At 35.9% G+C, this 13,249-nt stretch overlaps 1 long non-coding RNA gene across 1 annotated transcript; it reads left to right on the top strand.

Annotated features, from left to right (window-relative positions):
- The first annotated feature begins 3,531 nt into the window (after positions 1-3,531).
- Positions 3,532-12,111, top strand: LOC115832114. The gene is made up of 3 exons (XR_004027558.1): positions 3,532-3,674; positions 4,977-5,055; positions 12,072-12,111. It is a non-coding gene; the product is annotated as an uncharacterized LOC115832114 (long non-coding RNA).
- The last annotated feature ends 1,138 nt before the right edge of the window (positions 12,112-13,249 follow it).

Genomic DNA, 13,249 nt, shown 5'->3' with positions numbered 1-13,249 from the left:
TATAACAACAAAATATTGTTGATTCCTAGAAAATTCAGAACAATGGATATTCTAAAAATTCTTTACTTTTTTTCTCAACTGACAATTTCACCCATTTACTTCTTTCTCACTCAATGACTTCCCTTTCTACATTACATAGAGAATAGAGGTGTTATAAGTAAGCTGCTTATATTCTCACGTGTCTCATCCAGCCTTTGTTCCTTTGCTTACATCTCAAAGGCAAAGATATTCTTTTTCCTTTCCAGGGATAAACTCTCTCTTTTGCTCTTGGACTGGCAAATCTGTGTACATAGCTAACACCCTGATGAAGGTAGTTTCCAGATCAGTTTAATAGATAATGGTGATACTATCTTTCCACTGAGAGTTTTCATCTTGTTATAAGTATACATAGGCGGCAATATAAGTTTTCTGTTCCTTCTGTTCCCTTCCTTTAAGGTAATCAATATTAGTAGAAAATTGTTTGTCTTTTTGATGTTACACTCAAAAGAATACAGATGTTCTAAACTATTCTAAACTGAGGACATGATGAAACTTTAAAACAAGAGTATTAGTTGCCTTGACTGCAAAATACTCTATTGACTTTAATCCTTTGAGGGTGAAGAATGAGAAGAAAGATGAAAGAGAGAAAAATCTGTGAATGATAAAAGATAAAGGTACTTCTGGGCACTCATCGAAGGCTGGTAGACTATGGACTAAAGGGAACTGTGGATAAAACCTAATACAGTTTCTTACCTTTCTCCATAAACTATGTGTGTTTGAATCTAATAAATTAAAAGAGAGCTACTGGAGCTATACACACCGCCAGACATCATAAGGCACAATGGTGAGGTTATATTTCATTTCAAGTGTCTTGGAAACTACCTACTTCCTTTCATTTTACTCTGAAACTTTTGAAGTGTATTTGATCCTTGCTGCCTCCACTTCCTTTCCCACCATCAGTTAGTCTTTAACTCCATGCATTTTGACTTCCTGCCCCTATATTAATGAAGCTGCATTTCTGAAGTTCATCAGTTATAATCACAAAATAAAATGTCTTTTTCTCCATTTCATATTTTTTATACATTCTGTATGATATTTAACAGTTTTGACTACTCATCCTTGAAATTCTGTTTCCTTCTGACTTTCCTAACACTAAATCAGGGTGGTTTAACTTACTTATTTGTGTTGTTTATTTTTCTTGTAATAAGCTCGAATTTTACAAAAGGAAGAAACTAAGAGAGGCTGATAAAAGAAGATGGTATATTGAAAGAAAATTCCTACCAGAAAGTCATACAAAGAAATAAATTTGGAAACATATAGGTCTCCAACTCTCTATTTCCAAGTGGATTTTCTCTAATGCATGGTAAAGGGGTTAAGACAAAAAGGCATTTATCGGGTAAGAAATATTCTCTTAAGCATAAAGACAAGAAAGTGAGCATGTTATCTTTCTCCCATATGCAAATGGACATTTAATAACATGCTTTTACAAATCACAAACAGAGGTGATTTCTCGATTCACAATAATTTCTTCCATAAATGGATATAGCCCATTACTTAGTGCCTACATCTGTACTCAGTGCTTTGTATTCTGAGTGTACCTGAATCACAGGGGTAGACATTTAACCCAAATTAAGAATACAGATTTGCTAATCTTGGAATTAGACATTTACAAGGAAGTGACACAAATATTTGCTGGGCATTTTATCTGGGTCCTGCTAATAAATATCAGTATCTAGAGAAAAAGAGGAGTTCCTCAAAGTGCTTACAGTTGCCCTAGCCTCTCCTCTTCAGATGTACAATACAGTGTGCAATCTTTTAATTAAAGATGTAATTCAATAATAAATACTGCATAAACTTACAGAGATAATCTAGCATTACCTGGTCCCTCATGTAACACTCCATAGGGGAAGGATGTGTTTTTCTCCTTTGTTGTTCCTCATAGGTTTTGGAATGCGCATAAAGTTAAATCATATGAAAATTTTGGTAATTAAATATTGTTAGAAAATGTTTCTCTTTTCAGGTTAAATGCCTCATAGAGTTTCATTATAAAGTTCGATCCATTTTTTTATATCTCTTAACCATTTGTTTTCCTTACTGTCTTGGCCCAGAGAATGCTTGTATGTTCAGTTACTTTTTATTTTCTATTCTTTACAACACACCTGTGAGTTAACAAAATGTGATTATTCATACTGTACAGATGGTGGGACTAAGGTATAATGCCATCTAAAAGCTTAATAGCAGAGTTGAAACCAGAATTTATGATTCCCCAAACCTCACGTAGAGCAGTATTTTCTGTGATATCCCTGCCCTCTCTTTAATGTTCATGAACAAAAGGCTGCATATAATTTCAATTTCAAATCAAAATGCCAACTACATTTCCAGAATGGGTTTGCTCTTTCACTCCAGTACACTATAGTGTATTAAAATAAAGATAATGTTATCAATTATCACATCAGGTTACCGAAGATTCTATCAAGCTTTGTCACAAATGTAATGCCAATTCATTTTTTATCATCTTAGTTTATTTTAAAATTTGGTTTTTTGCCTCCCTCAAAGAGTATGTCAGAAACAATTCTTGGTTGATATTAGAAAGTATTGTCTTCTGTATTATGCTTAAGTTTAATTCCTTTCTTGTCTGATTTCTTGTTCAGGGCAGGTTTATTGAAAGCAAGCAGTGATTTCTGGTGGAAATAACGTGTTGAAAATGGCATGTGCCATAAAGTACAGTGCTCAATCTTTTAATTAAGGTATAATTCAACAATAAATACTGCATAAGCTTACAGTGGGCATCCAGTATTAGCTGACCGCTCACATAACAGACACTGAAACACCTCGAGGGGCAGGGTGTGTTTTTCTCCTTTGTTGTTCCTCTTAGGTTCTGAAATGTGCATAAAGTTAAATCATATGAAAATTTTGGTAATTAAATATTGTTAGAAAATGTTTCTGTTTTCAGGTTAAATGCTTAACCCTACGTGCAAGGTTTGGAAACCTGTCAGCTTAATCATTCAGAGTAAATCACATCTTATGCCAAGAAACATGAAAATTCAAATTAAACATATTTGACTACTGGTAAAGAAAGGACAGACGAAGAAAAATAATTTGGACTGATATACTTTTGTTCCTTTTTATAAAACAGCTATATATCAATATTAATAAGAAGGTATTTTTCCAAAAACCTAAGTACAGGAAGAAAAGGTATTGGCCTGAGTATGTATTTTACCAATTCCTTTTCTTCTAGGGCCAATTTTGTAGTAACTCAGTTAACTGAATACATAGGATAATATATCAATTAATTTACTATAATGCAGAGCAAAATAAATCTTTGCAACATTTATCCTTTAAAATTAAGATTTCTTAATGGATTTTCAAAGTTTAGTTTGCCATCCGCGTTGTTCTTTCTTTCTATCAGTTAATGAAGCGCAGGGGCTAACCTAATTCATATGATTCCCATCTGTCATCTCTGCAGCAGTGATGAAACCCAAAATGAAATTCCATTCTTCATTCAATTCCTGTACCTTGATATTAGTCAGGTAACCAAGCACAACTCGCAGACTCTTGTGTTTTCAGATGAGGAAACTAAGTCAAGTGACTTGCCCTGGGTCACACAGCAAGACATCATAAGACCAGGGAACAGATCCAGTAGCCTTGGACTTTCTCAGACGTTTCCAAGACCACTGAACCATACTACCTTCCAGGTAATTGCTTTTTGTAATATCAAGTGGGTCACATCTTTTTTTCTTTGTAAGCAGAAACCATTTCTTTTTCTTTCTTATTTTTCTTCTTTTAAACGGGCATGTAGAAATGCTGTTCCCTATTTAGTATTTCTGGTAATTATCTTCAAGAAAATCAGAATACAAATTTAAAGTACTCATTAACATGCTGATTAGGAATTTCTCTCAAAGACTCAAAAGGCTGGAAGAGACCCCCAGAGATCATCTGATCCAGCCCCTGACTTCAGGCATGTTTCACCTAAACAGTTTCAGGCAGATGGAAAACTGTATTTATGACCCCCAAGGAGAGAGTCCCCAGCCTCCCTTGACAACACAACCTTGGGCTTAGATCTGCTCTTCTACATAATGGGTTATGTGCAAAATGTAGAAAAAGAACCTGTCCTCCCTTGTAATGTCGGATATTACTAACATGACTAAGATTATCCATACATGTTTGTACTCATGTATCTTCTTATCTGACCAGTATTTCTGATTCTATTTTGGAAAAGTCTTCCTAGTCATCAGGCATTCTTTTACATAAAACCTGTTCTGATTTATTTTTCAATTTAAAATTATATCCTCAGAGATACTGAATGTCTCTACAATTTTAATTGAGTTGAAATGTCTTTTTATTTTTAGGCTTTTCTGCTTCTGCAATGAAGAATGTATCCCACAGAAATGCTAGTACTTTCTCCCAATCCCTACCCCTTCACACTAACCAGGATAACTTCAGACTGGGTTTGAGAGAACTGTGAGAACTAAAAACTGTTTTTCATGGCTTAGAAATTGTATGATGACATGTTCACATCAGGACTTGTCCATGGGAATTGCCTTCCTTACTTTAAATGTAATCTTCATGATCCCAATCCCATTTCTGCTTATGTTTTATCAGAGATTGATCTCATCTTAGCCCAATTTTGCTTCAGTCCTAAAATAATTTTCTGTTTACATTAAAATCATACTGTTTTTATATGAATGTTACTGAGTGTGTTTCTAAATCTCCACATTGAATGACAGAAAACATTTACTAGGGAAAAAAAAGTTCTTAGCCCAAATGTATCTAACAGAATGAGAAGTTTTCCCAAGAAGCTGGCCTCTGATGTTTATACAATCAGCCTCAGTAAACTACATAAATTATACCCTGGGCACTAAAGGTGGTAGAAACATCCTGTTATTTCTTTATATGCCAAAATGTCTGAATGTATCAACAATTTGTACAGATTGCTGAGAGCTCGCCTTCTAGATCTTCTCTCCTCTTCTTTATTTTCTGCTGCTTTATTAAGACAGATCTACAGTACCGGACAAGCATTGAGTTGAAAGCTGGATCTTGCGGGTTCCTAGTTGTAGAACTTCTGCTGAAAAACAGGTGTGCAATTCTGTGAGGTATGGCAATACTTGGTTATGTGTCCTGATACACCTATTTGTTAAATGAAGTCCTTATAATAGATGACCTCTAAGGTCCCTTTAACCTCTAAAATTTTAGCATACATAAATGAACAAATGAATAAATGAATGACAAATGAATAAATGAATGATACTGTACAATTATTGAAAATGTTGATCTAGTTCTGCCTAGTTCATCTTTTTTACAATAAAAATTGAATGGCATTTCTCAAATATGCATTTTTAAAATGTATTTTTAAAGTTATTTGTATGGGTATTTCAACTAAATTATTGAGTGTCTTAATTACATCTATATTTTTTATTTTGTTTGAGACAGAGTCTATCACACAGGCTGGAGTGCAATGACATGGTCTCAGCTCAGTGAAACCTCCGCCTCCTGGGTTCAGGCGGTTTTCCTGCCTCAGACTCCCGAGTAAGTGGGGGACTACAGGCGTGCTCCACCATGTGGGGATAATTTTTGTGTTTTTAGTAGAGACGGGGTTTCATCACGTCGGCCAGGCTGGTCTCCAACTCCTGACCTCACGTGATCTGCCTGCCTCGACCTCCCAAAGGGCTGGGATTACAGGCGTGAGCCACTGTGCTCAGCCCAAATGTATTTGAATCATAAACTTAACGTAGATTGAATTTTTTTTAACTTAATATAACAAATATGTGGCTGGGTGCAGTGGCTCACCTGAGGTCAGGATATCAAGTCCATCCCGGCCAACGTGGTGAAATCCCATCTCTATTAAAAATCATAATAAAAAAATTATCCAGACATGGTGGTGCGTGCCTGTAGTCCCAGCTACTAGGGAGGCTGAGGCAGGAGAATCACTTAATCCCAGGAGGCAGAGGTTGTGGTTAGCCAAGATCGCACCACTGCACTCCAGCCTGGGCAACAGAGCAAGACTGCATCTCAAAAAACAAAACAAAACAAAACAAAACAAAAAAATATGTATTGGATCCTTAGGTGCCAGACACGTGGAGGATAAAAGAAAAAGGCAGTCAGTTATTGAAACATTTAAAATGTGCTGATGGTTAATACCATGAATGCAGCTTTAGCCCCAAATTAAATGTCAATTAAGCAAAATTTTTAGGCTGGATGTGGTGGCTCAAGCCTGTAATCTCGACACTTTGGGAGGCTGCAGTGAGGGGACTGCTTGAGGCCGGGAGTCTGAGAACAGCCTGGACAACATAGTGAGACCCTGTCTCTTAAAAATCAAACAAACGTTTGTTATGTGCAAAATATAGAAAAAAGAACCTGCCCTCACTTGTAATGACAGATATTACTAATATGACTAAGATTATCCATATATGTTTGTATTCATATATCTTCTTATCATATTTTTGTTTGTTTAACAAACAAAAAATCAAAAAACAAATTTAGCTGAGCTTAGTGGTGTACACCTGTAGTACCAGCTACTTGGGAAGCTAAGGAGAGAGGACTGCTTGAGCCCGGGAGCTGGAGGTTGAAGTGAATTATGATTGCTGCACACAGGAGGAGATACCATCTCTAAAAACCCCAAAATGATAATATTAACAAATAAAGAAAACTTCCATTAAATACTAAAGTGGCTTTACGTATCCATAAAGCAGGCCTTGGAATAAAGCATTAAACCAAGTCTGTTCCAATGAAAAATGTCATGTCAGGATTTGTACAATTCATCTTTCCTAGAAATCTTCTAGGGTTGATCTGAGAAAACATCAGGAGTACTTCTGCCAAATGAAAGCCAATTAGGTCAATATTTTGAACATGTCTAATCATAATGCACAATGGTAGCAAAGGACAGCATATTCATGTCAGTAATGTCAACAGTGACCTTAATAAACATATGGAAGATGTTAGGTACCATTGAGAAAGCAATCTGCAACTGGAATAGCCCAAAGAATATCACATAGGACCAATGAATATATACTGTATTTAAAAACTTAGTCTTATCTATGGTAGGCAGAATGTTGTCCCTCAAATATGTCCACATTCTAATCCCTGGAACCTGTAAATATATCATGCTACATGGCAAGGTGGAATTAAGATTACTGATGGAGTCAAGGTTGCTAATCTGCTGACTTTAAAATAAGGAAAATATCAGATAATATTTGAGTGGGTCCAATGTAATCCAAGAGTCCTTAAATGTGGAGGAAGGAAGGGCAAGAGAGTCAGAGTCAGAGAGAGATCTGAAGATGATAGGCTGCTGCCATTGAAGATGAGAAAGGGGCAAATAGCTAAAGAATGTCATCAGCTTCTGGTTGCTAGAAAAGGCAGGAAACAGATTCTCTCCAGAACTTCCAGAAGGAGTGCAGCCCTGATGAAACATTGATTTTAGCTCAATGAGACCCATTTCATACTTCTGGCTTTCATAACCATAAAATGATATATTTGGGACTTTTAAGCCACTAAATTTGCAAAAATCTAGTAGAGCAGCAATAGGAAACTAATACAGCATCCTTCTGTCCCCAACTGAGGCACAACATCCAAGAGAGTTGGGAGAAACAATGTCTGAACAATCTCTCTTATAAATCGATATCCTGTCCCACCTAAAGTCAAAATTGTTCTTAAGACTCTCCACACCTCCAGATGAAGCAGATGTTGACATAATAACTGTTGTAATTCATAAAGTCTGTTTTGACATGATAATTCAACTTGTTATTCTGAAGTACAAAGTTAATCCTCTTAATACAAGGTACTTTGCCTGTGTGATTAGTTGCCAGTGTATTAGTCTGTTTTCATGCTGCTGATGAAGATATACCTGAGACTGGGAAGAAAAAGAGGTTTAATGGACTTAACAGTTCCACATGGCTGGGGAGGCCTCACAATCATGGTAGAAGGCTAGGAGGAGCAAGTCACATCTTACATGAATGGCTTCAGGCAAAGACAGAGAGCTTGTGCAGGGAAACTCCCCTTTTTAAAACCATCAGATCTCGAGAGACTTATTCACTATCAGGAGAACAGCATGGGAAAGACTCACCCCCATGATTCAATTACCTCCCACCAGCTCCCTCCCACAACACATGGGAATTGTGGGAGCTACAATTCAAGATGAGATTTGGGTGAGGACACAGCCAAACCATATCAGTCACCATCCAAAATAGATTCTCCTTATTTTGGTAAAGACCCTGTCTTAATACTTCTTTATAACTCTTTATGCAATGTATAGAATAGGTCAACACTAAATATGATTATACATTGCATTATCACAAAGAACTCTTAAAAGTTAGTCTCAGGTAAAGAGCCATCCCACCACAGGTATAAATACATATTATTCACAAAATTCCAACACACTGAATGCATAGGTCTTTGTTTATGAATAATTGCCTAAACATTTTACAATATAAAAGTAATATTCAAATTCTAACTTTTTATTGCATTCTTTTAAAATGGTGGTTAGTAGCCAAAATTGTAATTCTCACAAATAAATTAGAAACTGCAAGTAAGGATAAACAATTTTCATATTAAACTCTTGAAAATATGATACAATATTCTTCCAGAGTCTGAACACTATATCCATTCAGATATTACTTATCATTACTGTTGTGTTGTGTCTATCAATAAATTCATGGTTATACATTTTAGATATTCTAATATTTCCAGACATAAAAATATCTAAAATTATTTTTAAAATTGTTTCAGTTTTTCATCTGATCTTAGGCATGTTTGAGCTTCTGAACTACTTCTTGTATATAGGAGAAACAAATTTAAGTGAAGGTATTTTTTTAATTGGGATATATTTTTAAATATAATACATTAACTATAGCCCAATTATTGACAATATTTCTAAACAAAATTTGCACTCAGAAATTCAATCATTTATGTAATTTTGTTAGTGACTCCAAGTTGTATAGCTATCTATGGTGTCTTGTAATTTAATTCTTGATGTAGACTTTTTAATTTCTTTGGACTTTTAACTTCTTTAGAACAGATTCATGTATAGCTCATTCATAGATTCCTCAGAGTGAGGAATCTCTCTAGCACTACACATTTCATGTAGTAGGTGCTCTATAAGGATTTGTTAGATGACTAAATTAAAAAATGCGTAGAAGACCACATAAATGTAGCTTGAAATGGTGATTATAAAAAGGCCACCTCATTTGTATAGAAAATTCAATGCCATTGTTTTAGTAAATTATTCATACTTAGTAATAAACATCCAGCCAGCACCTCTCTTAATTCCTATTCATTTAAAAGACAAAGTGGGATAGCTATTACAGTTTTATTTTATTTTATTGAAGAACGAAATCCATTACTCCCATACTTAAGTTTATTTCTATTTTCTATGGGAGTAGCTCTGCACTCTAGAGTCCTTATTGAATTGAAGAGCAAATATATACATATGCTGTGTTGTGCCAGGGGGCACAAATTCTGTTTTGATTTAGTCGTGCAACTCCTATTAACACTGTGAGGAATTCAGGGCAAAGTTTAGTTTATTTTTCAAGAAGGATCATGTTGTTACATATTCCAAATAACACATGAAGTCTTTTAGACTATAAAACCAGCGATGTGCAGCCATAAGCATTTAGGGTACTCATTTAGCTTTCCATTGACTAAGTCTCTGAATAGTCTCACCCATTCTTTATGGCACGTAGTTTTAAAAGCAAGATTTGACGAAGAGGGAAATGTGCTGAATTTCTGGAGCTATTAAAGTATAAATGTAAAAATTATGAAAAATTTTGAAAAACATTCCAAATTTTAAGGCTTACATACTGAAACATGAAAATAATGTTCCATGCATTATTTGGTATGAAATATACAAAAATTATACATGTGTTTAATTTGTTGATTGTTGTCATTTAGTCAGCTAGAATAAGTGCTGCTTACTTGCTCTGAATTTGGGTAAGTTGAGAGAAGGGAATGAAGACAGGAAGGGAAGATATAACAGAATTTCCTTCTAGTTAACCCTCTCCTGAAACCAGACCTTCCTCTGTGAGTAAGTGTGGAAAGTAACAACCTTAGACAGGTCAACACTCTTCACTGTCCTGCCCCTGAGCACATACAACCTACCTGGATACCATCTCAAGAAAACTGACAAACAGCTTACATTGCTGGTTACAGGGTCTGAACACTCAAAGAGTCTGTCTTCACATATTCTGGCTGAACACCTTACTAACTATATAACTTGGGGAAGCCATTTTATTTCTGTATTGATTGCTTACCTCTTATCATGGGCTGAATGTTTGTGTTCTCCCAAAATTTAAATGTTGAAACATAATTCATATTGTGCTAGTATTAAGAGGTGGAGCTTTTGGAGGTGTTTAGATAATAAAGGCTCCACTCTTATTAATAGAATTACTGCCCTTACAAAAGAGGTATGAGGAAGCTTATTGATATGGTTTGGCTGTGTCCTCACCCAAATCTCATCTTGAATTGCAGTTCCCATAATTCCCACGTTGTGAGAGGGAGCTGGTGGGAGGTAATTGAATAATAGGGGCGGGTCTTTCCCCTGCTGTTCTCATGATAGTGAATAAGTCTCACAAGATCTGATGGTTTTATAAAGGGAATTTCCCCTGCACACACAGTCTTGCATGCCACCATGTAAGACGTGACTTTGCTCCTCCTTGCTTTTGGTCATGATTATGAGGCCTCCCCAGCCACGTGGAACTGTGAGTTCTCTTTTCTTTATAAATTACCCAGTTATGTCTTTATTAGCACATGAAAATGAACTAATACACTTGTTCATTCCTCTAGCCATGTGAGGACACGCAGAAGGTGATATCTATGAAAAACAGTCCCTCACCAGACGTGGGACCAGCTGGAACCTTTATTTTGGACTTCCCAACCTCCAGAACTGTGAACAATAAATCTGTTTATAAATTACCCAGTCTAAGGTATTTTGCTATAACAGCCTGAATAGACGAACTCACTTGTAAGAAATGAGATATTTTTAGACTTGAAAAATGATGATTCTCTCTGTCCTAAGCTTCTACATATCTCTAAAAAATTTTTCAATGTTATATAGGTTAATGTTTTATTCTTAATTTTGTTTATGATAATCATGTAGCATCATGATAGTCACTGTAGCATTATTAAATATAAAGCGGAATACAGTGTAGTTAGTGAAACAGCAAAACAGCTTAAAGTATGCTCAAATTTGAATCTATGTGAAACATGAAACAAATGAATTGATGTTTATGCTAAATCCTTACATACATACAGAATTATTTATTGACTTTGATTTAGGTTCTCTAGATCTCTACTGTTCATGGAGATAGATAATGTTAGCTGCTTTCATATGTATAGAGACTTGAAGTTAAATGTGTCAAATCAACAAAAATGTACCAAATGTATACATATATATTTGTCATTTGGCGTTAAAACATTGAAACATGGATAATATGAAAATACTATTGCATATTAAGTTTCTATTAAATACATTTATATTCTAGTAGGAAAATTATTGAAGTGCCTGACAAGACATTCTCTCTGAACCTAAGGAGTTTAAAATTGAAGCTGAGGAGAAAAGACAGAAACAAATCTGCACTGAATCCTTCCAATACCAATGTTAGACACATATTTCTATAACAAGTCAATTCCTATACAAATAATAGACTTAAGAACAAGAAAACCATTATCTTATTGTTTATTTGTTTATTTTACTTTAAGTTCTGGGATACATGTGCAGAACGTGCAGGTTTGTTACATAGGTCTTCATGTGCCATGGTGGTTTGCTGCACCCATCAACCTGTCATGTAGGTTTTAAGCCCCACATGCATTAGGTATTTGTCCTAATACTCTCCCTCACCTTGCCCCCCACCTCCTGACAGGCCCCAGCATGTGATGTTCCCCTCCCTGTGTCCATTTGTTCTCACTGCTCAACGCCCATTTATGAGTGAGAATATGCGGTGTTTGGTTTCTTGATCCTGTGTTAGTTTGCTGAGAATAAAACCATTTTTTTATTAAGGAGAAAGAAATGGGCTAATTTGGGGAGGTGGTGGCTGATAGGGTGAAGGTAACCAAGATCAGCATCAGAAAGCCTAAATCTTCAATTTATGTTTTCTCTACTACAGAGGAGAGAATTTCAACATGAAGAGATTACTTGAGAAAGCATAAAAAGGTAAGAGAGCTGGGAACAACAATACAGACAGCTAACACCTTTTGAATGATTATCATGTGCTATGGTGTGAATGTACCCCCCCAAAATTTATATGTTGAAACTTAATCACTAATGTGATAGTTTTTAGAGGTGGGACCTTTAGGATGTGATTAAGTCATGAGGGTGGAGCCCTCACGAATGAGATTAGCTCCCTTATAAAACAGGTGTGAGGGAGCTGCCTACCGCCCTTCTACCCTTCTGTCCTTCTTGCCATGTGAGGATACAGCATCTCTTTCTTCTTGGGGATGCAACAGCAAGGTACCATCATGGAAGCAGAAAGCAGCTCTCACCAGAAACAAAACCTTTGGGTTCCTTGATCTTGGACTCCCCAGCCTCCACAAATGTGAGAAATAAATTTCTACTGTTTATAAATTACCCAGTCTGTGGTATTTTGTTGTAGCTGCACAGAGGGGCTAAGACATTATGTGTCAAGCACTACTTTGAATGTTTAATACATTAGCTCATTTAATCCTTGCAACAGCTATTAGGCTGGTGCAAAAGTAACTGTGGTTTTTGCCAATTACTTTTGTACCAACCTAATTTATGAAAGGTGGGCTAATGTTATCTCTATCACATATGTGATGAAAGAAACACGGAGAGCTTCAGTGAATTGGCCTAGGTCTTAAAACTTAAAAGTCACAGAATTCGTTACAGACCTGGGCAGCCTGTGTCCAGAATCAGCACTCTCCAATGCGGTGCTGTCTTTCTTCAAAAGCTGAACAAGGAGAAGAATGCACCCATTCAAACTATAATCCGAGGTACCCAAAGATGAAAAAATGGCAAATATTTCAGTTTCAGGGGAGGAAACTACGTTATGAAATACTCCAGAAAACAACATATATTTAAGTGTATCATGCCCTTTAAATAAGGAGAGACATAATAATACAAAATGTGTACAGGTGAAATGTGGCAGCCAACGAATCAGAATGGACTCCAGCTAGACTGGTGCAATCAGCTGAGTATCAGCCTTCTTCAAACTATGGGAGAACAAGCTATTAGAGTACTGAGTTTAAATAGTAAATATTTCGATTTTGTCTTTATTGTAATGAACAAGCCCTGTCTTTAGCTCCTGCTGTGCACTTTTGGAGGGTC

This window comes from Nomascus leucogenys, chromosome 21, assembly GCF_006542625.1.
Source record: "Nomascus leucogenys isolate Asia chromosome 21, Asia_NLE_v1, whole genome shotgun sequence".
Lineage (NCBI taxonomy): Eukaryota > Metazoa > Chordata > Mammalia > Primates > Hylobatidae > Nomascus > Nomascus leucogenys.
This window is presented reverse-complemented; position numbering and strand designations above follow the sequence as displayed.